This window comes from Mustela nigripes, chromosome 5, assembly GCF_022355385.1.
Source record: "Mustela nigripes isolate SB6536 chromosome 5, MUSNIG.SB6536, whole genome shotgun sequence".
NCBI lineage: Eukaryota > Metazoa > Chordata > Mammalia > Carnivora > Mustelidae > Mustela > Mustela nigripes.
In genome coordinates, this window is record NC_081561.1 from 110,682,811 (window position 1) to 110,708,204 (window position 25,394).

Below are 25,394 nucleotides of genomic sequence, written 5' to 3' on the forward strand. Positions count from 1 at the left end.
TCCTCGGCTGTCCTACAGAGTTCTGTGCAGGATATACAAGACCACAGAATAGATACAACTTTATTCATCTAATGGGAGTTTACAATTTACTTACTTGACAAATATTTATTGAATACCTAATCTGTGCTGGGCACTCTAACAGAAATTAGGAATAGAGAAACAAATGAGATAGTCTTAAAACTCACCATGGATTGTTAGTTCTAAAGAAATATATCTCAAAACAACTATGTATATATTATTGAACAGAATATACAGATTTATGCAATCAAACATGAATATTTCATATACATTTTGTGCTTGCAAGAGTAGCTTTTGGCAATGCCCTTAAATCCCAGAAGGATATGTTGATTTTATTCTAACATCTGGTATACAGTGTTGAAAAACTTTCATCAGTGCTAAGAAGGTGTACATGAAGAACTTGCGGGGGGGCATGGGGTTGGAGCGGTAGGGAGACACTAAGCATCTACAAGTTTGCATTGTGTATCAAAGGAAATGGAGGGAAATGGAACAATATAAGAGAACTTGAAGCAGGAATGGCTTGATCAATTTAGGGCTTTAGAAGGATCACTCTGGTGACAAGTTCCCATAAGTACATCTGAGATTATGCTTTAAAAATATGGTCCCTGTATCTGTTTTTTCATTTTCCCTCTATGTATTGAATCATTTGATGGTTCCCATCAATGTCCAACCAGCTAAAGCTAAGGACTCAAAATGGACAACCTGAAAACAGTGTATATAGGCAAGAGAATTTGCCTTTGTGGCTTTTGTCTTAAAGATGAGGTCACTAAAAGCATGAGTTGAACATAAAAGTTGGAAACACATTTATTCATAATTTGAATTGAATTAACTTCTATTTAAAGGATCTCAAAATAATTCACTAGATGGGTCATTTTTCAGATAGAGATTGTTTGGCTGCAAGTAGCTGAAAACCAATCAAACTAGCTCAAGTTGCAAGGAGAGAATATATTGAATGTAGCCAGACATTAGGAGGATTATAGCTAGCATATGGAATGATAACAAGTCTGAGACCAAGGGAGTTATTATTTTTCTGTATCTTTTGTTGCATATTGGATATTTAGCATCATCCTCTACTATAACAGCAATACATTTTTGCCCTGTTTATTTGATTTTTTTAATGAACATGTGTAAAAATGTGCACACCAAATTATGTCCTTTCAGTCTAGATGTTACCAGAGATTAGAGAACTTCAAATTTTTCAGGAAAGAGAATTGGATTTGTCAATTGGAATGTAGTACCTACTCTGGGTAAAATCAGCTGTGACTGGGAGGAGGCCCCAAAACAGCTCTTCATCAAGGTATGGAAGCAGACTCTGGAAAGTTCTATTAGAAGAGGGATTGGGTAAGGTACAGTAATTAGATGAAGAAATGACTGGAATCTCTAACAATTTCCACGAAGAAAGCCTGGCAGATCCTCAATATTAGTGAGTACATCTTCCGTAGGAGGAAGACCACTCATTCTTTTTCTAGATTTTTTTTCTCACCTTGATGTTTTATAAAGAACAGATTGCTGTATTAGTCCTAAGTGTTCAGGTTGCAGTGTTAAACTGAACTCATATTGCTAAAAGACACTGTATTGCATGATTTTTCCAACATGTTTAGATAGTATGTTGGTTCCAAGCACAATTGGATTTTGCTACTCTGATAATCTAAGCAAGAATCTGTTTCTGTCCCTCTCTAGGCTCTGTTTTCCTTGCTAAAGGCTTTATTTTCAGATGGGGTTTCTATCATGTGGTAGAAAAGATGACCACTACAAGCTCCAGACCTAAATCCTATTTAGAGTGTTGGTGGAAAGGGGAGTATTGCTACTTTCACTCCAAAAAAAATTTAGGCTCCAAAATGAAAATGCAAAATTAAAATAAAAACTTATATTTTATTTCCATTTTATAGGTGCTGAGTTGAGTTTTGAAGGAAAAGAAGCAATTTTTGACCTGAACTTTCTAAGAATTCCCTGTTTCGTATGTGAACATAAGTAGGATAACAATGTGGAAAATATGAATATTGAAACTGAAGACTGTAGAATACAAGACACCATGCTATCTTATAATAACTGTAAAGTCATTACCATAATGCAGTTTTATTTGTTTATTTGTGTCTACTATGAACCATGGCAAAACTTCTAAATTGATTTTAAAAATTTACTTGTTTTGATATGTCTTTTTCTAAATCCTAAAGTATGAGATTCTTATTCAGCAGCTTTCAGGTGTTTTTAAATGTAGTATTTTATATCTGCATACCTGGAATAGAATGTGTATTCTCCACTTCTGTTTTAGAAAGACTGCTTAATGTTATAAGAGGTGAATTGAAGGATATTGATGTTCTAAGTAAGAGGCACTTAGAGGAGGCTAAGTTAGAGTTGGCAGTTGTCTAATTTAGAGGTGATGAAAGCCAGAACCAGATCATAGCTATAGAAGTAGAAAGAGTATAAATATGAGAGAGACATATTCATGTGAAAGAAAGTTTTATTTATTTATTTATTTTTTACAAGTTTTGCCCAATGCTTTACCTGCATATTGCTGCTTTCCACATTTTTTATTGTTAGCAAAATCATAAAATTATGCCACTAAGTGGGCTGGCTAATAATTCTATAAAGTTAATTTTAAGAATCAGTTGAATAGGAAAATTCATATTAGTATAGTTTTGTTGAAAGACTGGAGATAATAGGAGCAAGAATTACTTATGCCTGTTAGAAATCAGGGTAGTAGAGCGCAATATAAGTAAAAGATAACCCAAGGCTAGGGGTATGTGAAGCAATGTGAAGCTTGGTTCTGAGAGGAAAAAGGAGTTGTGATGACAATTTATTGCTCATGCCCCATTAGAGTTTTCTTTCATGGCTTTGGCCTTAGGAATGTAGACCTTTTTGTTTTCCTTTACCCTTTGAGGTTAGTCAGTTGTCACAGCAGTGACATGCTCATGGGCTTTCAAAACCATTTTATTACAGGTGTAAAGCTAATCCAGGTGCACACTACATAAGAATAGGTAAATGCAGTTTTAGGATACAAAACCTAGTTCTTCACTTTGGCCATTCTTCTCAGTGATCTGTCTATGACTATGTTCTTCTGTTCTAAATTCCTTAGTCTACTGCTTTATTTTTTTGACTCAGAAATCAAATTATTTTTCTATTTATCTGGCATCTTTCTCTCCGCTAAAAACCTCAATTCTCTTCTAATTTAAAAATTTCATATTTATTCAATAAGTGTGTGTTAGATGACTAAGGTCATACTTAGCCAGGTTGTCACATTATAGATAAGTTGCTGTATATAATTCATCACAGTAGCACGTATTTAGACTCATGATGAGGAATAAGTGGAGAGGGATGTTTGGATGGAAATTGCTAAACAATGTTTGCATTGGTCTGATATGTCTTTTTTCCTCTTTTCTTTAGTTATTTTTTCCTCTGGTCTTTCTTTTAGTTTTTCTTTTTTTTAAAATTTTATTTATTTATTTGACACACAGAGAGAGATCACAAGTAGGCAGAGAGGCAGGCAGAAAGAGGGGAAAGAAGTCTCCCCGCCAAGCCGAGAGTCCATTGCGGGCCCTGATCCCAGGACACTGAGACCATGACATGAACCGAAGGCAGAGGCCCACTGAGAGAGAAGATGAGATACAAATACTTGGGGAAAGATCAGCAGATAGAATAGGGCGGAAGCAGAACAAGAACATATGCTAAATAACTTGTCCTCTCACCCAGTATTTATTCAGAAACTCTAAATTCTTTTGGATTAATAAGTTTCTTGTTTGAGATGCAAATAACTACTCATAGGTTAGTAATAGGACAATTCATACCATCTCCTTGTTGCTTACTTTAATCTTATTTCCCTTTATTAGTTTAAGAGGCATAAAGTTGGTTTACTTTTCCTCAGAGGGCTGAACTATGATCTATAATAGAAGGAAAGGATTTTCTAAGATGGAAAGTTGTAGGCTGGTAAGTTTCCAGTTTCTTTTGGTGTCTACTCAGGGAAGTATGTGTTTCAAAAAATTCAAACATTGATTAAGAAGTGTGTACATGGGAGTTCATTTGTTAAAAGCCAAATTAAACATCTTACGTAAGAGCTAAGGATTGCTAAGAGACTCTGATGGACCAAGTTTGAAACAGATAAAGTCCAGTCAAAAGGTCTAGGTAGCATAAGCACTCCACAATGGAGGGACACCATCACAGAAATGAATAAATATTTTATTTAAATATTTATTATGTATCTATGAGAGCCAGGTACTGGGATACTCTAGAGAATGAATAAAGGCCCTGTCTTGGAGAGCTTATTTTTTAGTGGAGGAATAAATAAATGTACAACTCATGGAGTAGAGGTAAAGTCCTAAGATAACAAAACAGGTTCTGAAGGGTAACACAGAGAGGGTAGAGAAAAACAACTGCCAAATGTGTAGAAGGGAGTATAGTTAAAACAGAGTGAATGGGGGGAGGGGAAGAAAATAGTAAAATGAAAGAATGTCAATTACTCCTCTGACTTTAGTCTCACCCTGTAAGATGTAAGGTCTTTGGAGAGAAAATCATATTAAATGAACTTAAAGTTTGTACTCACTTCTTGGCTAAATAAGGAAGAGAACAGGCACAAGCTGGCAGGAGGAATTTCCAGAGATACCTTCAGCATCTTGAGAGGATCTTGAGGGCATTACAATCACCATCCTTCTCAGAGGAGGAAGGTAGAGTTTCCAAAGGGGAAAATTGAGGTATAGTTAGGAAGGAGGATTAATGGTTGGAACTGAACAGCAAATGTCACTGTGGATAATTAGCTTATGTGACCTTTAAGATCCTATTCAACACAAAGAGCAATTGAGTGATGGAGGTGAAAGAATGGAGACAAAAGGAGAAAGAAAAAGGAGCTGGAAAAGAAATGAGGTGACCTATCATGTGTCAATCCATCCCCACCCCCCTCCCTCCCACTTCTCAATCTCCAAAACCACGTAAGTGATGCTCAGATTGTTCACAAGACATGGAGACAAACACTGTGGAGGACATTTTTTTTTTTTTTTTTTACAAAGGATAAATATTATGGAAAATAAAGAAACACTGACAGGAGCTGTTCACAGCTGAACATCTAGGAGACCCAACATGTTCTAGAGGAGCAATAGCACCTCCATGAGCCACTCTTGGAATGGGTTTGTCCTACTCCTTTATTGACATCTTTCTACCTCTTTTACTGAAGTGAACTGCTTCTATCCCATTCCTGACTTCTCCTCTTATTTTGGATTTTTCAGGGCTTTTGCACATTACTCTTCACACATTCATTTACATTTGCTCCACTGCACATCTAATCTCTGGATGTCTTACATTCAAACTCACTGCGAAGATCTAATAGGATAGTTTGGTTATCACTATTTATTATTATCTTGCTATTTCTCACTCTTGGTAATGAGTTGGCTGCTGGCCAACCCTTGGACTGCTACCTTGATTCAGAAACCTTGATTTAGGGATCTAGAAAGGATAGCAATAAACTTAGTTGGTGAGTGTAGTAAGTTCTAAGGGTTTCTTAGATTTTTTATTGCAAAAAAATACTAAATTCAACACATAGAATGCCTGCTGTGTGGCAGACCTTTAAAGCAAATTATTTCTGACTCTGAGAACACCCTTATTATGTAAATATTACTATACCTATTTTTTACTTCCAATGTCATACAACCAGCAAAAGGATAAGTTAGAATTTAAATCCAAAGTTTATATTTTCTTTGATGACATTAGTGTATAGTTCTTTTAGTATATAGATCTCTGGGGAAGTGAAAGGCTATTTGAAAAGAAATAGTGACAGTCTAAGAGGTTCATATTCTATAAAAAAAGTCAAAATAAATTTTGATGGATCATGGGCTTGCATGGTTTCATGCTTCCATTAATTGATCCATAAATGATTTTGAATGGATATTATATGCATAAGACTAAAGAAATAAAATGATGAGTAGGAATAATATTACCAGATATAAATCCAAATGGTTTAATATGAGATAGCATTTACTATGCTCTTTTGTGATCAGAGCATCTGAATACTAACTACGAAAATCTGGCAAATGCATCCTTGCAATGTGCAAAATAGAGAATCGCTAAGTAATGAAGGAACAACTGAGAAAGGAATCTTAAGGGGATAAAACGTTCAAGTAAAATATTCCATGTAATTCTTGAAATAATAAGAGAAAAGGAGAACAGTGTTACCTTTTTCCTGGAGCTCATGAAAAACCATTGTCCCAGAACAGTTACTGAATGGTAGCAAGATCTTCTTCTGCAAAGGCAACTGGATATATGCTAACAAATAAAGCTTTCTTTTAAAATAATACCATTTGTTTTGTGAAAGAATTGTCAGTGAGAACAAATATTTTAAAATGCCAAAAATTATAGATACTTTGGGGTTTTCTGAATTTATTTAATTATTTATTTTTGGGGTCAAAAGCAAGAAAGATGGTATCAACAGGACATGGTGTGTTGTATCTGTATCATAATTAAATAGGTGCAAATTCACTGGCACACAACCTAAATGTGCCACATTAGCTGATGGGTAAACTTCACTGTGCTCTCCTTGGTCAATGAAGAAAAACCAGTACAAGTGGAAATGTGGAGCTGGTGGTCCCTGAATGAGCCCCAGCATTATAATGAGTGTCCAAAATAACTCTTAAAAATTCTTAGCAGGCCATACTTAACTAAAATTCTAAAGAAAATTACTGCATCCACATGAGGGATACATGGCCAGTTGTGAGTATAGACTGAAGCAGCTAGGAAAAAGTGGTTGTTCATACATCTGTTCGTTTTGCCAGATAGCTTGCTGTTAAATTCCGACCTAACTTTAAGCACATAAAAGTGCCCACCCCTGCCTGCCTCATGTCTCTGGACTTCATTCACCACAACTGAAAAACCAGTTTTTCTCTTAGCCCATGGCTGGGTGGAAAGTTATGGAATGTGAATTTAATCACAGACTACTTTTTCTTCTTTCACATTCTTAGGTCAGTTATACTGCTGCTGTCTTTATAGAAATCATCACAGCCATAAATATATCTGCCACATATCAATTTAAAGACATAATGTAAAGCAAATCTGCAATGAATTCCCATTGGAAGTTCTGGGTTTTACCTTTTCCTGATGGGCTGAGGTAACATTTGCTGAAAACGAAAATTTTGAAAAAAAAAATCATATCAGAGATAGAAGTCCTGGGAAGAAAAGGATCATACCTCGAGTGAACTTTGTATATTTGTTTTAGCACAAGAATTTAATATTTAAAAATGTCTATTGTTTTTGTTTTTCAGACCAGAGGTTTTTCTTATTCATTTTTTTCTTAGGAATGCTGTCACCTACCTATCTGGTAGGGGCTGCCATTCAGGTAACAAGAGAATACTGTGAACATAAGAGGAAGAGGAAAGATTCCATGAATCATAAGGAAAACAATCCATGGCACTCTGGTTTGTGCCATCTTGAGGTCATGGTAGATAAAGAAATGAAAGATCTGGTTGGTTTTGTTCAGCAAGTTGCCTGAAGATGATTGAAACCTTGATTAGTTTGAGCTGTGAACAGAGGGAGAGCTTTGTTTTTCTCTCCCTATCTCCAGCTTAGGTAGAAAATACCCACTTTTGTGTTTGAAGATTATGAAGAAAATCTGGACCTGGTAATCTTTTGAATGGTGACATGAAGTTAGGATTAAGATCCTGGAGGCTTCCTTTTTAAGATATATGGGGGAGGTTCAGCAAGAGGGCACATCAGAAATGCAGCTGGTGCCTGATCACCAAATGTTTGAGGTCTCCATTAATGCTTTGCTAGAGGAACTAGGATTTTGTGATTAACTTTTAGAAGAAGCATCAGGAATGCTTTCAACACATAGGTTATGACATTAACTACAGCATAAAGAGATCTTGTATGTCTTCTGGGTCAAGAATTGGAGGAGCTTGGAGGGGCTTAGCATTCTCTAAATCCCTAGCGATGATGTGCAAGGTGGATTTCAAAATTAAGACAAATAATCCCCTAAAACAAAGTGCCCCTGTTCTTTTGCTTCAGAGAAAGTTCCTAGAAGTGACAATGCATGCTGGGTTTTATTTTTGTTTGTTTGTTGTTTTTCACATGCTGTTTTTTGAAACCAAATACTTAGGTGTATGAGAAAAACAAAACAAAACAAAACATTTCTTCTGAGAATATATTTTTTTCTTTTCCACCTTTTATTGAAGTTAATAGGGAGATAACTGAAAAAAAACCCCACACACTTTACCTTGTCTTTATCTCTCTTCATATTGTCTATGCAGATAAATTCTGGGGTCATTTTTGATAAAGACACAGAAGTGTCCTAGAGACCTTGGTTGTTCTAATTATGTCACTGTATGTTATGACTTTGTTAAATTAACATTTATTAAGTGGAGCATAGGGTGCTAGTTGGTTGGCCATGGTTCAAGAAAATATCAAAAGAGAAGCTGAAATAGAGAAGTTTATTACTTACAGGACCTGGAAGAAGTACATGGTATTCCTTGAAGGGCCACATGGGAAAGTCAGGCAGAGTACAGGCAGACAGCGAGATATGCCTTTATTAAAGTCCATGGGTGGAATGCTTTGGAGTTTCTGGGCTAAGCCTTGACCAGTCAATTTAAGCCAAAAAGAACAGGGTTTTGGTAAACCCAATGGGGGTCTTATCTAAGGGGTGCATAAGAGAAGGGCCCTGAGAGGTGTGTGTGGGGGGGTGGAGATTGCTGATCACATGTGCTATTGGGGAACTGATATCAGGAATTTTTACTTGTGACTCTGTGGGCTGTTATCTAGGGCTTGCATGAGGGGGGCTAGTATCAGTGTAAGGCCCCCACATGTCACTTGGTCATACAGAATAGACGTCAAGGCAACAATACCATGGACTCTTGATATGGTATCAGAGGGATTGCTTTGTCCTGAGAACAACCTAACCCAACTTGCAAAGTTCTGAATACAGGAGCTGCTCTACCAAGACCAACTGCTCTACGGCAAAAAGATGCAGCATAATTAGCTCTGCTGATATCCTCTTGAACAAAATGTCAGTTCAGAAACCTGAAGTGTTTGCTAATGACAAGGGCCCAACTGTCCCATAAAACTAGAAAAGTGGTGTTTGTTGTCTATTTCAAGAACTGGAAATGAAAATCTTAATGACACAGGAAATGCTCTTCAAAGGCCAAGAAGTCTTAGTGAAAGATAAGAGGATCAATCAGTCTTAAATACGAGGTTACTAAGAGTAAGAGACGGGATGCTGCCAGCATGGATATGTATTTCAAAAGGCATGAATAAAACCCAGAAATAGTGTTAATTTTACTTTGAAGTATATAATGAAACCCCTCAAGTACCTAGGCTTCAACACCCCTTTCCCAAAATGACCAAAATTTCCATTTTTGAGCATTTATCATTTCACCTTCTTCCGTTCCCCAAGTCTTAACAGAATTTTAAAAGAGCAGCTAATAAATGAAGTATACTTCAGTTTCATGTAATGGATTGGATCAGAAGGGAACTGATAAGATGATATTGGAAAAACAGGCGGGGGGTCGAAAAGCTGCAAAAGTGCTAAGCTGTATGGGTTCAATTGATTCCTGGCGTGCGCAGGTTTACAGTCCCCAGGTTATTCCAGGAAATAGAAAGGGAGCACTCCCTGCGCTATTAACAATGAGGCTCTTCCTGAGGGACTGGTTAGAAGCAGGGCCAGAGGTGATGAGGGGGAGATAAGGCCAATTAAGAATTCAGACTGAGAAAGCAGGAAACAGAAGCCACAGGGAGAATTCCAAAGGGGAAGATGGGAGATGAGACTCTGGGTCACTGTAGGCATTCAAGGTAGAATACAAATATGAGCTTTAAACCTGCTCTAGAGAAACTCATTTTAGTGGGAGACAGGATCAAAGGAGGCCAAAGCTTTGCAATGTGGTTTCTAAAGGCAAGGCACAGGGGCAGAATACCTGAGTAGAAACTTACCATTAAAACCTAGCCCAGTGCTTATGATCCTTTCTGTGTTCTCAGCACACTTTGGGATATTAGAAATTTTAGTAGTGTACTTGAAGGAATTGAAAAGCTCAGAACAAAACTAAGCAATTCAGCAATAATTCCAACACAATCACTGCTGTAGTGTCCATAATAGCACCCCAGGGATCGAGAGCTAGTGGGGCATGTGGCGGGGAGACAGAGGGAGGGCAGACAGGATACTGGCTCCATGACCTTGGGCCCAAATACTTAATGACTCTAATCATCAGGTTCTGCATCTGTAAAATGGGGAAGAAGAGTAGGACCACCCTCCTAGGGGTGTTAGAAAGATTAACTGAAACCACCCCTGGAGAGGTCACAGCACCCTGGCTCTTGTGAATGCACATTATCCCCCTGTCCCCTTGCTCCTCAGCCCCTAGTACCATTCACTGTCCTGATAGCATTCTCTTGCACTCCAGAGGCCAACTTCTCACCTGGTTCCAGTCAATGCGAGATCTTCCTTGGGCAAAGGCGAGCTGCCTCTTAGTTCTGCACTTACCAGATCACACAACCAGCTCACCAAAATGTCCTGTCTGGTAGTCACTGTAGTAAAAATATATCTACAGGGATAGCAAAGGCCAATTTCATACATTGAACAAAATTAGGGAACACAGGTTAGAAAAAGTCATAGTATACTAGGGTGCCTTGAGCTAGCCTTTCTAGAATGAGTTTTGTAGGGATAAGATAAGTTTGATTTCCCCTCAAAGCAGATCTTTCCTTCTCCCCTGAATATTGAGCTGATTGTTAGGTCCATAATCAAAGGAGCAAGACCGATACAAAGCAAAGGTCAAGCAAAGCTTTATTTCGCGCCAAGCATCGAGAATCAAACTGACTGGTCGGGGCCGCCTCTTACAGAGGGGGTAACCACCCCTAGCCTCACAGACTAACTTTTATAGAGCAAAGGCCATGTGGTTGGGCCTGGCCACACACAGTGGCCAATGAGATTGCAACACACAGAGAAAGCTGTACAGTCATGCTATGTCATACGGTGGGTGGCCAATTGAATTACAGTTCACCCCATAGTAACTATTTAAACTAGTCTATCTCCTTGGTCAGAATTGGCATCCAAAAGGCGGGGCCCACACTTGGTAGCTGGGGAGACAATATGCGCAACCCTCTGATTGGACATCTCCACCTGACCTGACTCATTCCTGCATTCGGGTTCTGTTATCTCCACTTGACCTGACCTGCCCTTGTATTTGGGCTCTGTTATCAGGGACTGATGACCATATTTTACTGGTTTCCTGGACTTGCTTTTAAGTAAGTTCCCTGGGGGGTGGGGGTGGGAGGGTCAGTTTAAGTTTTACTGCATAAACAACAAAATGACTGTTCAACCGAAGTGGAGCTGCTCTGGCTAAATAGGCCCTTACACTGATAAATTACTTAACTGTTTTGTCTCTAAGCTGAGTATTGCCACACACTACAGAAAGTGATTTTCATATATCATCTTTTTCCTAAGGATTCCTTTGAGATAGATAATATTATTTGCAAAAAAATCATTTTATGATTAAGAAACCAAGTAAGATTAAGTTAGTAAGATAATAATATCAAATTGAGATTAAGTAACATCAAATTGAGTTATTTATGACTTCAAAGCTTATGCTTTAGAATTTGCATTTCTAAGTTTTCTGTGATGCTGAAGTCGTTAGTCCTAGGACACCACTTTGAGAAACTCTGCTGTCCTATCTCCTCAAATCCTTATTGAATTCTTCCAAAAACCACTTTAAAATGTGTATTGGTACTCCTGAAATGAAAACTACACTTTGGAGGGAAATCAGAAATAATTCTCCACCAGGAAAGTTTTGATGATCCTAGGCGAAGTTAGATACTGGCACAGTAACCCCCTATAGTGGATGACTTCTCCAGTGGCTGAAGGTATTTTGGGTGAACTTGGTATTTCCCACACTGCCCAGGGCACATAACTTTGGTACTACATTGCCCAACTCTGTGATTTATTGTAATTTCTAATAAAATAATTCTATGCATAGTAAAACAAAGCAAGAAATGAGGGCCGGGAAATGGTTGTGGTTTGTTGATGGTAGATCCACTAGTATAATGTTTATTTGTTTGTTTCTGAGATTTTGAAAATTGCTTTAGAAAGCCTTAGGGCAGAAAGCTTCACTTAATTAAAATATTTTAAATCAAACCACAGGAACTTCAGTTCATAAAGCCTCAGGGTACAGCCAGCAATTGTTAAGAAACTCAAATGGAATGGGGTGGATGAATATAATAGTGTTGGGTATAGGTTTTTGTTATTATTTCTGCTTCCTGGATTGAAATAATTAGGCAACAGAAAATCTTTAGTTAACTGTTGGAATTCTGGGGATACTCATTAATCGCTAGTGTTTCCCAAAGAGTTTCACAGAGCATCGGGATAATGTTACAGGTTGTTCAGTGAAGAAAGCATTCCTTTTGAAAGCAACTTTGGAAAGGGTTGTACCATTCTCTTGGAGATAGACATTGCCCATTTGCTTAAGAAAGGCTCTTAGAAGTCCTTCAGTGAGGCAACTTTCTTGACTCTGTTTAAATGATCATTTCCCAAAACGTTTTGGCCACAGAGCTTCTTTCCCTATTCCTTCCCCTTAATTTCCACCCTCAAAGAACAGCTTTTCACAAAATACAGAACTAAAAACATCTGAGGAAATACTGATACACCCATTTTTAAACCAATACTGACACTGAGCTAGTTGTATATATACATTATTGCATAGCCAGGCTCCTCCCATCTTTAACCTTACTTTCCCCCAAGTATTGTCTCTTTGCTCTTTCCTGAAGCAAAGACCTGAACCTATGTAGGTATCACTTGTCTGCTGAAACACAGAAGCAGTAAAAGATGCCAGGGTTGCTTTCTGATTTATCCATAGGGGGATTCAGTGCAACCGTGGAAATTTGGCCTAACCCGAGGGAAGGTCAGTTACATTTGTGGAAAGTTTCAAAACAAATTTAATTTCATTACCTCCAATAGATAACTTTTATTCCTTGAGTGCTGCCTAGGAAGGGTCCTAGGGTCCTTGGGTCCTTGGGGGAATCTATTCTAATGACTAGAAAGAGGTGATTTGTAATTACAATAGCACTTGTTTATCTATTAAATGTACCTACATTGTCTGGAAACTACTTGCCTAATCAGTGGAATGTTTTTCTCTTTGGAAATATTAATTTGCTTAGCAAATTCATTTTTCCTAGGTACAGGAAAGTAATCTTCAACCACTTTTCCCCCAGCTAGAGGAAAGGTAAACTTTAACCTAACCATTTTTCTAATTATCAAACGTTTTGAATTAATGGGGTCCAAATTAATTAAGGTTTTATTATAGTTTCATCCTTAGGAGACAAGGTTTCATTTCCCTCTTTTGAAGTATTTTCCATCTGAATCAAAAGAAGATTAACCTCACCACTCTCATTGCTTGAAGCCAATGGGTTTCAACTTCTTTTTTCTCTCCCCAACATACCTGAGGGTTATGAAACACTCCCTCTGTAAGGAGAGGATGAGGTGTGTGGGGGCTTATAATTAGGAAAATCTCCCTAGGTGATTCTGATAAGCTCCCTACCCCTTCTTGAGAATCCTGGCTTTATGCCTTTGATTAAAACCTTGTAACCCTCAGGCAAACATGGAATTGGGGCAGGAAGGGCAAGAGAGGCCCTGACAGGACTCCAGCTAAGCTAGTGCTCTGACGGCAGGGGGTTTTGTCATGAGTGGTCAGCTAAGCTGTGGATAATCAAAAGTAGAGCAGGCACCATAAGCCTTACTAGCACTGTTAGCTGTCTCTACCATTTGCCTTGAATACTGGGTGTTGATAATCCAGGGAGAACCAGAAGAAAGGAGGTTGAAGGTCTTTGGTGCAAACAGAGATGGAGAATTATAGTTCATCTACCTGACACTGGATCCATGAACGAGATGGAAAAGAGAACTCCGTCTAGGTGCTTTCTCACCTTTTCTTCAAGCTCAGCTACAGTTTCTCCTGAGGTCACTGATAAGGAGATAGGCTACTAAATATGGGTTCATAAATAATAGAGGTAGGGTGTCTGCAAATTAGACAACTGAGGGGCTAAAATAAAGCTTTTAAAGAAGGAAATTAGCAGTATAGTGGATGTTATTAATGGAAGAACCGTAGCCATTGTTTTAAGTTCTTATTATATTTTTTGAAGTTTTGATGAAATAGAACAGCTGGTGAAGATAAGCAAATATTCAGAAATTTTATTTTTACTTGTAAACAAAATATTTAAATGTAAATAAGGTAACACATGTCCTTTGATATTGATAAACTGAATCTCATAGGCCATTAAACAAAAAGCCTCTTGGGAAATAACTTGGCCTTACCTAATGCCCTTATTGTTTTACTCTGGCCCAGGACTCCTTGGGTGCTTTTAAAATTAAATCTGTATTTATTTAAGTTCCTTTTAACTGGTTGTCTACTTTTGATAACATTCCATTTGTCACCTAAATAGTTTAACTTGAGGGCAGATCTGTTGATTAGAGGTCTAGACTAGTATAAAAGAGGATTTCCCCCCTTTTGTTGCTGTTTCCTTTAACATGTTACAGGATATTATTGAGAACATATGAATGCTAAATGACTGTTATATTCACTTGTCACTGAATTGGCTTTGGATCACCAGGATTGGGCTGGTTGTCAAGAGGTATGTTATCTCATAGTTCTAAGAACAAGTGAATAAAATCCCTTAAGCTCTCAGAATTTCAGTTTCCTTATCTATTGAATAATTGTCTCTCCCTTAGGCACCTGTCTGATTTTATAGGTCTGTGACATTTGACTTAAGTTTTAGGTTTTGGACACTAGATGGTGATGTTGTGCTGCTTTAAGAAGTCTGACCCGGTGTAGTCAAGGTCTAGAATGAGGTTTCTCATGTTCTGAGATTTTAGTTAAGTATGGCTTATGGGCTTATGACTAATGAAACCCTATCCATGAGGCAAACATAATAGAGCATGGAAGTAACACAAGGAGTAAGAAGAAACCAAAAATTACCTTTGCATGCTTTTTGACATGCTAGCTTCTAAATACACTTATTTTAATTAGTTGAATCATCCTCTGGCATCCAAAGTCCCTAATTCCTTTTCTCATCTTACTTTTATGTTAGGCAACTTATTGATCTCTTGAAGTTTCTTTGGCAAGACTGGCTCCTGATACCAACTTCCATTTCTCTCTCATCTCTTTTATTCAACCCCTTACGTTCCTGGAACTACTCTCCTACTTGTGAGACTTTCAGCCTCCCTATTGAAATGTTCGAAATAGACAAGCTAACATAGGTTTTGGTTGGAAGCAAACTCCTTAAGAATTCATTTCCTCATTGTACAACAAACCCGAGAACAATTCTCTCAGAAGGCCAGTTCTTTCTCATGGACAACGTACTGCTTGTTTACAAACTCACAGCTTGTTTACAGGAGGAGAACGGGTTTACTGAAATGGCAGCTGCCTTTCCCACTTTTCTTGGCAGTGAGTTTTCAAGCTTGAAACACAGAAGGAAATAAGAGCTCCTTGAACTCCTTTTTTGAGAGTATCCTTCATTTCCTGGCACTGAGTCTGCAGATTTTCTGGGTGGTTTTATGGGGGATGGTGGCAATTACCCAGCCCAAGCTCCTCTCTTGCAGAGGCCAACTTGTTAATGAAAGGACATGTCAGGTTAGACCCTTTCCACACTTGGGGCTGGGCCCTGGGAGTAGGCATTTTTGAAAAGAATATGTTCATTTTGAACTATTTTAAATATCTATTACACATAATTATATCCCACTTAAGAAAATGCATCTTTGTATTTTCCCCCATTGTGGAATAGTCCTTTACTGACATGATACTGACATTGAGTAAGTAGATATGGGGAAGTCTCTTCACTAGAGATCCTGTGTGCCATCTCAGGAAAACAGCTGTACCAGATAGGCTAGGAAGCCATCTTATGTGGATGAGTACCATTCCTCTCAGGCATGGTTGTCCTGATTTAAGAAACTGGCAGTTCTGGTTCTCATGATAGGTTGGGTCATCATATCACATGATCTAATCTTGTATCTCAACCCGAGCAGGTCTATTTCTGCTATTCTCTGGCTAGATGACACAATCAACTATCACTTTTCTTTGACTTATTGTATTCAAACACATTGAAATATAATTCATTTGAGGCTCATGAAAACAAAAATGGTTTTAAATTTGAGCTGTTACACTCCAAACAGATAAGGTTGAATGAAAATTATCCTGACTCTTATAATCCTCTAATTTAAGGCTAAGAGAAAAGAGGCCCTTTAACACAGTCTAAAAACATCCACCTCATGGAGAATTTTTATTGCTTCGACTAAGGAACCTGAGGCAGAAATAGGCTCCCTGAGGACCTGAGACTCAGAATTTACAAATTGAATTCTTATGTTTTTTTTCCCCATTCATTGAGCAATAGAAGAAATACAACTAAAGAATACAAAGAAACAAAACAAAACAAAACTTTGAGACAAAGACGGGTAAGTTGCAGTTAATTTTATATAGCCAGAAGAATGGACCCATAGTGATAGCACAAAGACCATTTTTGAATGAATTGAGCCTGTATTTGGGTTATAGCAAGGAGATAAGTATAATGTGGAACTTGGCACAAATGAATAAAAAAATCCTCACAACTACTCAAACACATCTCTTTTAGTTTCATTGCAGAGTTATGAAAGAATGGTTTAAAAGACTAGAGTAAATGTGACCTAAACATATGTCTATCTTTGGTTTTACAATTACAACTTGAACTAAATTGTACCAAACAAGTAAAGAAAGCTACAAAAATAAATATATGAAATGGAATATAGAACACTAACCAAATGGACCTTATATTTAAAATGCATTTCTAATATAGTTTAGGGAATTTAAGAAATCACTTTATTTTAGGTATGGCAGATAATGGCAAATTTAGTAGGACGTGATAAGCAAATTTCATCAGAAGCAATAAACAGGTAGAGTGAAAGCTGATTACATTCTGATTTATATAGTTCATTGAAGTTCTGGACCATTTGTTCTGGCAAATGTAGATTACTTGATTCTAAAAAAATCTATAATGGTCATTTGATTACCCCCCAAAAATAGGCTTTATACTAGGGTACCATACAGCTTTTTATCATTTTCTTTATGCTCTGCTTTCTGTCTCTAATGTGAAGCTTTTTCATCCTTCAGTACTATTGTTTTTCAGGGGGAATTTTTATCAAGAAAATGATGTAAAGGGTTGAAGAAATGCTTAAATCTTAATAGGGGATTTTGGTCTGTTTATTTGCTTTTGCTTTGTTCTTTAAAACAACAGAAATTTATTTTTACCATTCTGGAGACCAGAAGTCTGAAACTGTGGTATATGCAGTCTGAAACTGTGGTATATGCAGGTTTGGTTTTTTCTGAGGTCTCTCCATGGCTTCTAGATGGCAACCTTCTTTCTGTGTCTTCACGTGGTCATCTTGCTGTGTGCTCATGTCTGTATTCTAATCTCCTTTTCTTTTTAGGACCCCAGCTATGTTGGGTAAGGACCAGCTCAAGTGATCTCATTTTACCTTAGTTACCTCTTTAAAGGTTCTATCTCCAACTGAAATCACATTTTGAGGTACTGAGGGTAAGACCTTCAATATATGAATTTAGGGGTGGGGTGACACAATTGAGCCTATAACATGGTAATTCTATATTTAACTTTTTGAGAAACTGTCAAACTATTTTCCAGAATAGCTGTACCATTTTATATTTCTACCAATGTATAAAGATTTCAATTTTTCCATAACCTCAACAGCAATTGTTATGTGTCTTGTATTTATAACCATCCTAGTGGTTGAGAAGCAGTATCTCTGAGGTTTTGGATTGCATTTCCCTAATGAGTAATGATGTTGAACATTTTTTCATGTGTTTGTTGGACATTGGCATATATGCTTTGGAGAAATATCTATTCAAATCCTTTGCCTGTTGGTTTATATGTCCTTTTACTGTTATGTTTTTAGTGTTCTATTATAAATTTTGAGTGCTAGACCCTTATCAGATATTTGATTTAAAAACTGTTATTGTTGCTTATCTAAGCTGGTTGGGTGGGAAAAAAAAAAAACCCAACACTTCCCCAAAAAAATGTAGTATCTTATATTTATGGGTAAAATAGAAACAAGTCCCTCTCTTTTTTTTTTTTTTTTTAAAGATTTTATTTATTTATCCAACAGAGAAAGATCACAAGTAGGCAGAGAGAAAGAGAGGGAAGCAGGCTCCCTGCCGAGCGGAGAGCCCGATGCGGGACTCGATCCCAGGACCCTGAGACCATGAACAGAGCCAAAGGCAGCGGCTTAACCCACAGAGCCACCCAGGTGCCCCAAACAAGTCCCTCTTTTAACTCAAAAACATGTGGTAAGGAATGAGATTCCCTTTATGTCATTGCAAGAAGGGAGCTTTCTTCACATTGTCTCTATGGTGGTGGAAGAGAAGGTTTTACTGCTGTTGGAGTGAGGAAGCTGGCTTGGGTATCATCTGAAGTCAGTCACTCCTTCATCAGATAAGATTCTGAATCATTGGTGCTCTATGCTAGGGCTCAGTACAATGGTGAATAAATAGACATCTTAGGGGAAGTCAAACATGGAACAATCAAAAAATGAGTGTGATGGAGGTGTACAGGGCCTTATAGAAGAATCTAGCAGATAAAAGAAAGAATGGGAAATGCTTAGCTAGGTGAGGAAGACAGGTGACAAAAGTTGGGTGTTCAGCTAAGGAAACAAAGCTTGTCGAGATGAAAAGCAAGTTGGAGAGGCTAGTGTGGTAAGCAGGGGTAAGGCCATGCTAGAATTTACAGGCTTTGTTCAAAATACTGGTCTCTAGCTCAAGAATAAGGGGAAACCTTAGAAGTATTTTAAATAGAGGGGTGTCATCAGTTTTGCCTCTATAATAATATTCTGATTACACTGTATCATAGCCAGACGTGCTCATTTTTTCCCTACTATTTTTACATTTTTAGGGAAAGTCTCATTATGACTCATATAATAGCACAAATTCATTCAAGTTGGGAACTGACTTTATTAGCTAATCTAGAGAAGACCATTAGACTTTTATATGAAGATAGAAGTTCATATTGTAGTAACTAAAATTTTAAAAAGCTAACCAATTTATAAAGAACTGCATGTTGTAAGATCATTTTTAAAGGCAACCTTTGTAGAGTTTAATATTCATTCTGGAAAGTTTAAATATAGTTTTGATAGGGTAATAATATACTCATTTGACCAACTCTCCCAATTTCCAACATTGTAATTTTTCTCATATGCTTTGTTTAATCTTGGAAATCCAATAAGCAATTTAAAAATAGAGATATAAAGACTCATTACACTATATGGACCCACTGGAAAGTCAATAAGCAATCGACTTACTGAGCCTTCTGAGATATGATATTTTTAAGAACAGTAATGTGAAGGGGAAAAACTTATTGGAAGTTAGATCAGTTTAATTCTGGTATGTATGGATACTGCAGAGAATAGATAAGCCGTTATCACTGTCATCTCTTCACTTCAGTACCTAAGAATTGTGTCATCTACTAGCTGTATCAGAGCGCAGAAACATTTTCCTCTTTCTCTTTACATTTATTCTTGTATATATGTATATTTGTGTTTATAACACACACGTATCTATGTGTATGTGTGTACATATACACACATATATGTACATACACACTCAACTGTGTAAGAAATGTCATATTAGTTTTCTAAAAATGGAGAAAGTGTTACCCTGAGTGCCCATCGCAGTAGGTGGTGGGGAACTCAGTCCCTTTCTTTACTGGGGCTTCTTTCTGAGTAGGTTAAGAGAGCCCAGAATTCTGTGTGTAACAACACATTCAAGGAGAGCCTGTTAATTTTCAGCTCACATTATTTAACCTATATCTGCATGGTTCTCAATATAGTGGTTCAGCTCATTCTAGGCCAGGCTTGGTTCTGGGAATCTTGGCTGAGCCTGGAAACCCTGAACCAACTTTCTTTGGGATGCCATGAAACTATTGCTCTCAGTTTCTGAGACCTTCCTGGGGCACTTGGGGGAAAAGGACCCAGATTCTACTATTTTCAGTTTCCTAACTGATCTTGGAAAATCTTTAAGAAAGTTCTGAGTTGAAGCTTTGAAAACAAAAGCCAAGGAGTGGTCAAGGGATGTTTTTTGCTAAATTTTGTTCTCAGCCCTAACACAAGGCCCACAAAGGCTTTCTGTGACCAGGAAAAGCAAAACTATAGTGCAAAAGAAGCACAAGGTCTCAAAGATTACCCTACCATATATGTGCTTTTTTTTTTTTTCCAATCTAGTAAACTAACTGGGTGCTATGAGTGTTTGTATGTTGTAATAGATTTGTATATAATAATGATAATAAAAATAATAATTAAAACATTAGCAAGAAGAGAACCCAGCATTTGTATACTTCCTATATGCCAGGCCACTATGTAGCTGAAAAATTCACAAGGATTTGCATCTCATTTTCTTTCCATTGCTCCTAGAGGTGGGCACTATTGTCCCTACTCTAGAGTAAGGAAATTGTATCTGAAAATAAGGTTAAGTAACTTGCCTGAGGTCCTGTAGATCCTACTGGATGGAAATTGCTCTGTCCCCAGAGCCCAGCTTTTAACCCTATGCTTAGCTTTTGCCGCTTTCATAGAAATCACTATTCATTCTTTGTGAGCTATGAACCTTTTCACCAAGATATACTGACCTCTGTTTACTCCAGAGCCATGGGAAGAAAACTTGAGGCACGTGCTGGTTCTTTTCCTTACCACCAAAACACTTCAGGAGCAAATTTCCAGTGCATTGCTTTTCACATGCATATACATTAGAGGTGGTTAGAAGCTGAAATTGAATTTAGAATAAAATATCAGATTTAAAAGATGTGATTATATTGCTGGTGTTTAATTAAACATGGGTTCTAAAATAGATACAGTTCTCAATATGAAACCAAGTATATTATTACTCTTGTTTTATCTTCCTGTTTCTACATTTTCCCCCAGTCTAGGGCAGGTTTTATCTTTGAGCAGATTTATGTAAAGCATTTAAAGTCAGTTTTAGAATGAGATAATTCTGTTGTCAATTTGTTTTCTAGAGAAAAATTCTATTTACAATTTTGTTGAATGTTTTTCTTGAAGCTAATGATTAGAAGAATAAGCTGTAGCCTGAATGTACCTATGCCCATGAAATCTCATTTACTGTCTTAGTGCTTTGCCACCTCAAATGCGTTTCCAATGTGTCAAATTATGCTGAATTTAATATACATATACGTGAATGAACATCTGTGTATATCCATACACATACCTGTATATGGATATATATGTGAGTGTGTGTGTTCTCTTAGGCTGAACCATTCGGCATCTTTCAATATATTCATGATGCTATAATGTTCCAGTACTATATTATTTAGCAGTTATGTTTATTTGTAACCCACATTGTTTTAATTTAATGAGTGCTAAGAGCATTTTTATGAAATATATTTGATACCCTGGATGTGTTCCTTTGACATTCTGGAATTGACTTGGGGCTTTGGCAGGCATTTCTGTCTATGGCCACAGAAATCCTGACTACCTACCAGAAGGCTTTCAAGCCTCATTCTGGTATGAGGAAACTACTAGAAGAACACCTACTGTCCTCCATGGTATTGAGATGTAGGGGCAAAAGGAGTTCTAATCCCTAAGGATGGAGAAAATTCCAACCATTGGAAAACAACTGCCAAACACCCTTTTTCTGTAGAGTTGGCCTGTATTGGCTTAGGCTTCTGAGGAAATTCTGTTTGCCTCATGAAACTGAGTATGCTTTAAGTTATTTCATATAGACCAAATCTCAGGTTTGTACAGAGGAATCAGCCACAGTTTGGGAAGTAGCTCTGAGGGAAATGGGGTAGTTCAGAACGTCCATGCGAATGTGGTTGTTCAGGATCAGCCCCACAGATGCATGAGTGTTCTCTCAGGCTTGTTTAGGCCTGCTTGCTCAGTCTGAGGGAAGACTGCTTTATCCTTTGTCAAATAACCCCTTTTAGTAAGGCATCTGTGTACCCCAAATCGTGTGATGTTCATCTAGTCTAATTTTGAGAAAGTGATCCCTTTTGGTCTTATTGAATCACAGCCCTTAAATGTCCTTGACATTTAAATACATTCACGTTGCCCTTAAACAGCATTTGTGTTTTGAAGATTTAAAGTATTTCTGTTGCCTTGATAACGCTTTTTACAAGTCTTCTCAGCAAAATGTCCATCCAGTTTGGTGATCCACAGGAGGAATTTGCTTGAAAATTGTGTTCTCCCCTGTTCCTTTTCCTAATAATTTGTAATACAAGTTCTAACATGAAATTAAAATTCTTTTATAATTTCATTATCTAGGAAGTGATTTTGCAGTCTGCTGAGGATCCAATGTTGAAGTACAGCACAGTGTACAAAATAACTCTTGTTTTAATACATTGCTATGGCTCTCAGAGGAACCTCTGCTCAGCTCAGTTTATCATTAGCTTCTATATTACTCAGGTTTCCAAGTCTTTAATTCAAAATGAAAATTAAACAATATTCATTTTGTCAGGGCAGTTTGTAGAGAAATTGGTTTTAAAAACCCTATATTTTTCAATTAGAAAGGCTCTTACTGTAACCATGTCCAGTTTTCCTAATTGTTTAGAACCCAAACACTAGACGCCAGAAAACCTTCAGAGAATGGACTCAGAGTCCCTGGGCCCCCATTGCAACACACACCATTACTACTGATGGGCACTGGTTAAAACCTTATGAAACCACTAAGCATATAGCAGGAAACCAAAATCAAACAATATCTACCCCTAGTGAATTTTTCAGGGGGTCCAACAAGCATTTTTAGTTTGTATATAAATTTAAAGATGAAGTGTTTTAACTAGGAGTAATTGCTGTATTTTGGCTTATTTAGGTTAGGTCATTTTCATATTCAATTATCATAAAGCTGTATGGCATGGTAGAAAGGCGTGAACTTTGCAGTTTCAAAAATGTTGGAGCAAATTCAATTCTGTGTCTTACTGGAACAAGTTACTTTAGCCACTCAAAGCCTCAGTTTACTCATTTGTAAATGGGAAACAATTATGCTGTTTCATAGGATTGTTACGAGTAGGAGATCAGAAGCACAGATGAAGCAGGTAGCACACAACTTGGCATAGAGTCATCTCCTATTACATTTTCCTTTCTTATACCTATCAATTATTTAAAAATGGAATTGTGTAGAAAAGCATAAAAGTAGAGCCTCCTGAATTTTGCTGCTGAAAGTCAGGCTCAGCTTCATGGATCAGGCTTTAAAAAAAAAAAAAAAAAAAAAAAAAAAATCTCACCAAGCCCTCCGGATTGATATTTCTATAGCATTAACAAAAAAGAAAAATGAGATTTTTTCCTTCCTCAGGCCCATTATTTTTTTATTCTTTTTTTGTTCACTCACTTACAGTGTATTTAAGTGGAAATCACTTGAAGCCCTTGAACCACCCTCCGAAAGCTTTGCTAAATCCCACATTTTTGGTTTCACTCCAGATACAGTACTGTGTCCCCTACCTTTGAAGTCTTTGAAGTGTCCACATTGTAGGCTGAACCTGTGGTGAAGCCCAAACTGGTGGTTTTGACTGCACAAACCCATTTAAAGCTGGGACAGATGGAATTGAAGCAGGATATGTGAAGGGGTGGTGTTCGCTTCCCTTTCTTGACCCCCACCTCTCTCCACTCTTAGTCTCTTCAAACACTCCTGCTATAGTCGCAGACATATCAAAGACTGCTCTACTATGGCTGCGGTGACACTGAGGCTGGAAGTGACTGCTTTACCCGACCACAGCTGTTCACTGCCTTAGGGAGTGAACTGAAGCGGGAAGTACATCATGAGGCCTTCAGTTGCAGCCAATGACCTCATGTTTCTTTACGGGGGAGAGATTTGAGTCAGGGGTAAAGGATATCATAAAACATTTAGAATGTAGTCTTTATGTTCTTGAGTATTATAAGATGTTGTTATTGTAAATTAGATTGCAAATACAGATAGAATTGAAGTTTTTATAATTCTGTACCGTATCTGTGTATCTTTGAACGTCTTATGACTTTTTGCAGTTTTTAAAATAAATGTAAATGATATTACATTATATAATTTAGAGAAAATCCAGAAGCAATGTAGCCCCCAAGTTAAGAGCTAAACTGGATTGGAATACTCCTTCATGAACTGTATGTCCTTGGGTAACTCACTTTACCTTCCTATGCCTCAGTTCTCTCATCCATTAAGTGGGACTATAGTAGTACCCATCTCTTGGGCTTGTGGTGAATATCAAATATAAATGTAAAGAGAATTAACTGTATACATTAAATGATATATGTAAGACACTTAGATCAACACAAGGCACTTTGTAAATACTGCGTATTTGTCCTTATCCTTAGCACATTTTTGAAGTTTATGTATTTGACAGATTATTTTAAATGCTATGTCATTGCTCATTTTAAGTGCTGTAACGTATACTTTTGTCTATGTATGCCATAATATATTTATACTATTTCTTTGTTGATAGATAATTGCTTCTTCCAATGACAAGTGCAAGCAATAAGAAGAACACTTTTGCACTCATTGCCCTGAATACAATATACAAAAATATCTCAAGATGAATACTCAGAAGAATTCCTGGCTTATAGGGTATGCACACCAACAGATGTACTTGATATTGCCAAATTGCTCTCCAAGCAGTTGGGCCAATTCATGTCCTAATGTCAGCGTGTGAGAATTTCCATTGCTCCACATCCTTGCCAACTCTAACATTTTTACCAATCTGGTGGGTGTGAAATGGGAGTGAGTGGCATCTCATTGTTTACATATTATTACCAATTGGGCTGAAAGCCTTTTTCATATGCTTCTTGGCCATTTGTGATTCCTCCTCTGTTCCTATCCTTTGCTCATTTTTCTACTGAGTTTTCTTTTCCTTACTGATTTAAAAGAGTTCTTTAAATCTTGTTAGGCAGTTATTACCTATTGATTTTATAGACTGCGGATATCTGTTTCAAGTCTGCAACTTATCTGTTAACTTTGATTATGTTGTCTTTTGTGCAAAAGTTTTGAATTTTATAATTCAGTATATCAGTTGTTTCCTTTATGGGTTAGGATTTTTGGCACGTTGGCTAGGAAATTCTGCTACAATGCAATTTGGTAAAGGCATATGCCTACATTTTCTTTGAAAAATATCAAAGTGTTGATTTTTATATATAGATCTTAAGTTCAGCTGGAATTTGTTATTGTTTATGGTGTAAAGTATGTTTCTCTCTTTTCCCATACAGATAGATAACCAGCTATCTCAGCAAAATTTTTTGAGCAGGGTGTTTTACTTTTTCATAAATGTATTATGCCAATTCTGTCATGTGAAAAATAGCCATATACACCAGGGCTTCTTTCTGTTTTATAAATCACTGTGAGTATATTTACACCAATGCCATATTGGAAAGTATCTTCAAGATACATCATAATACCTGTTAGAAATCGTTTTCCCACTTT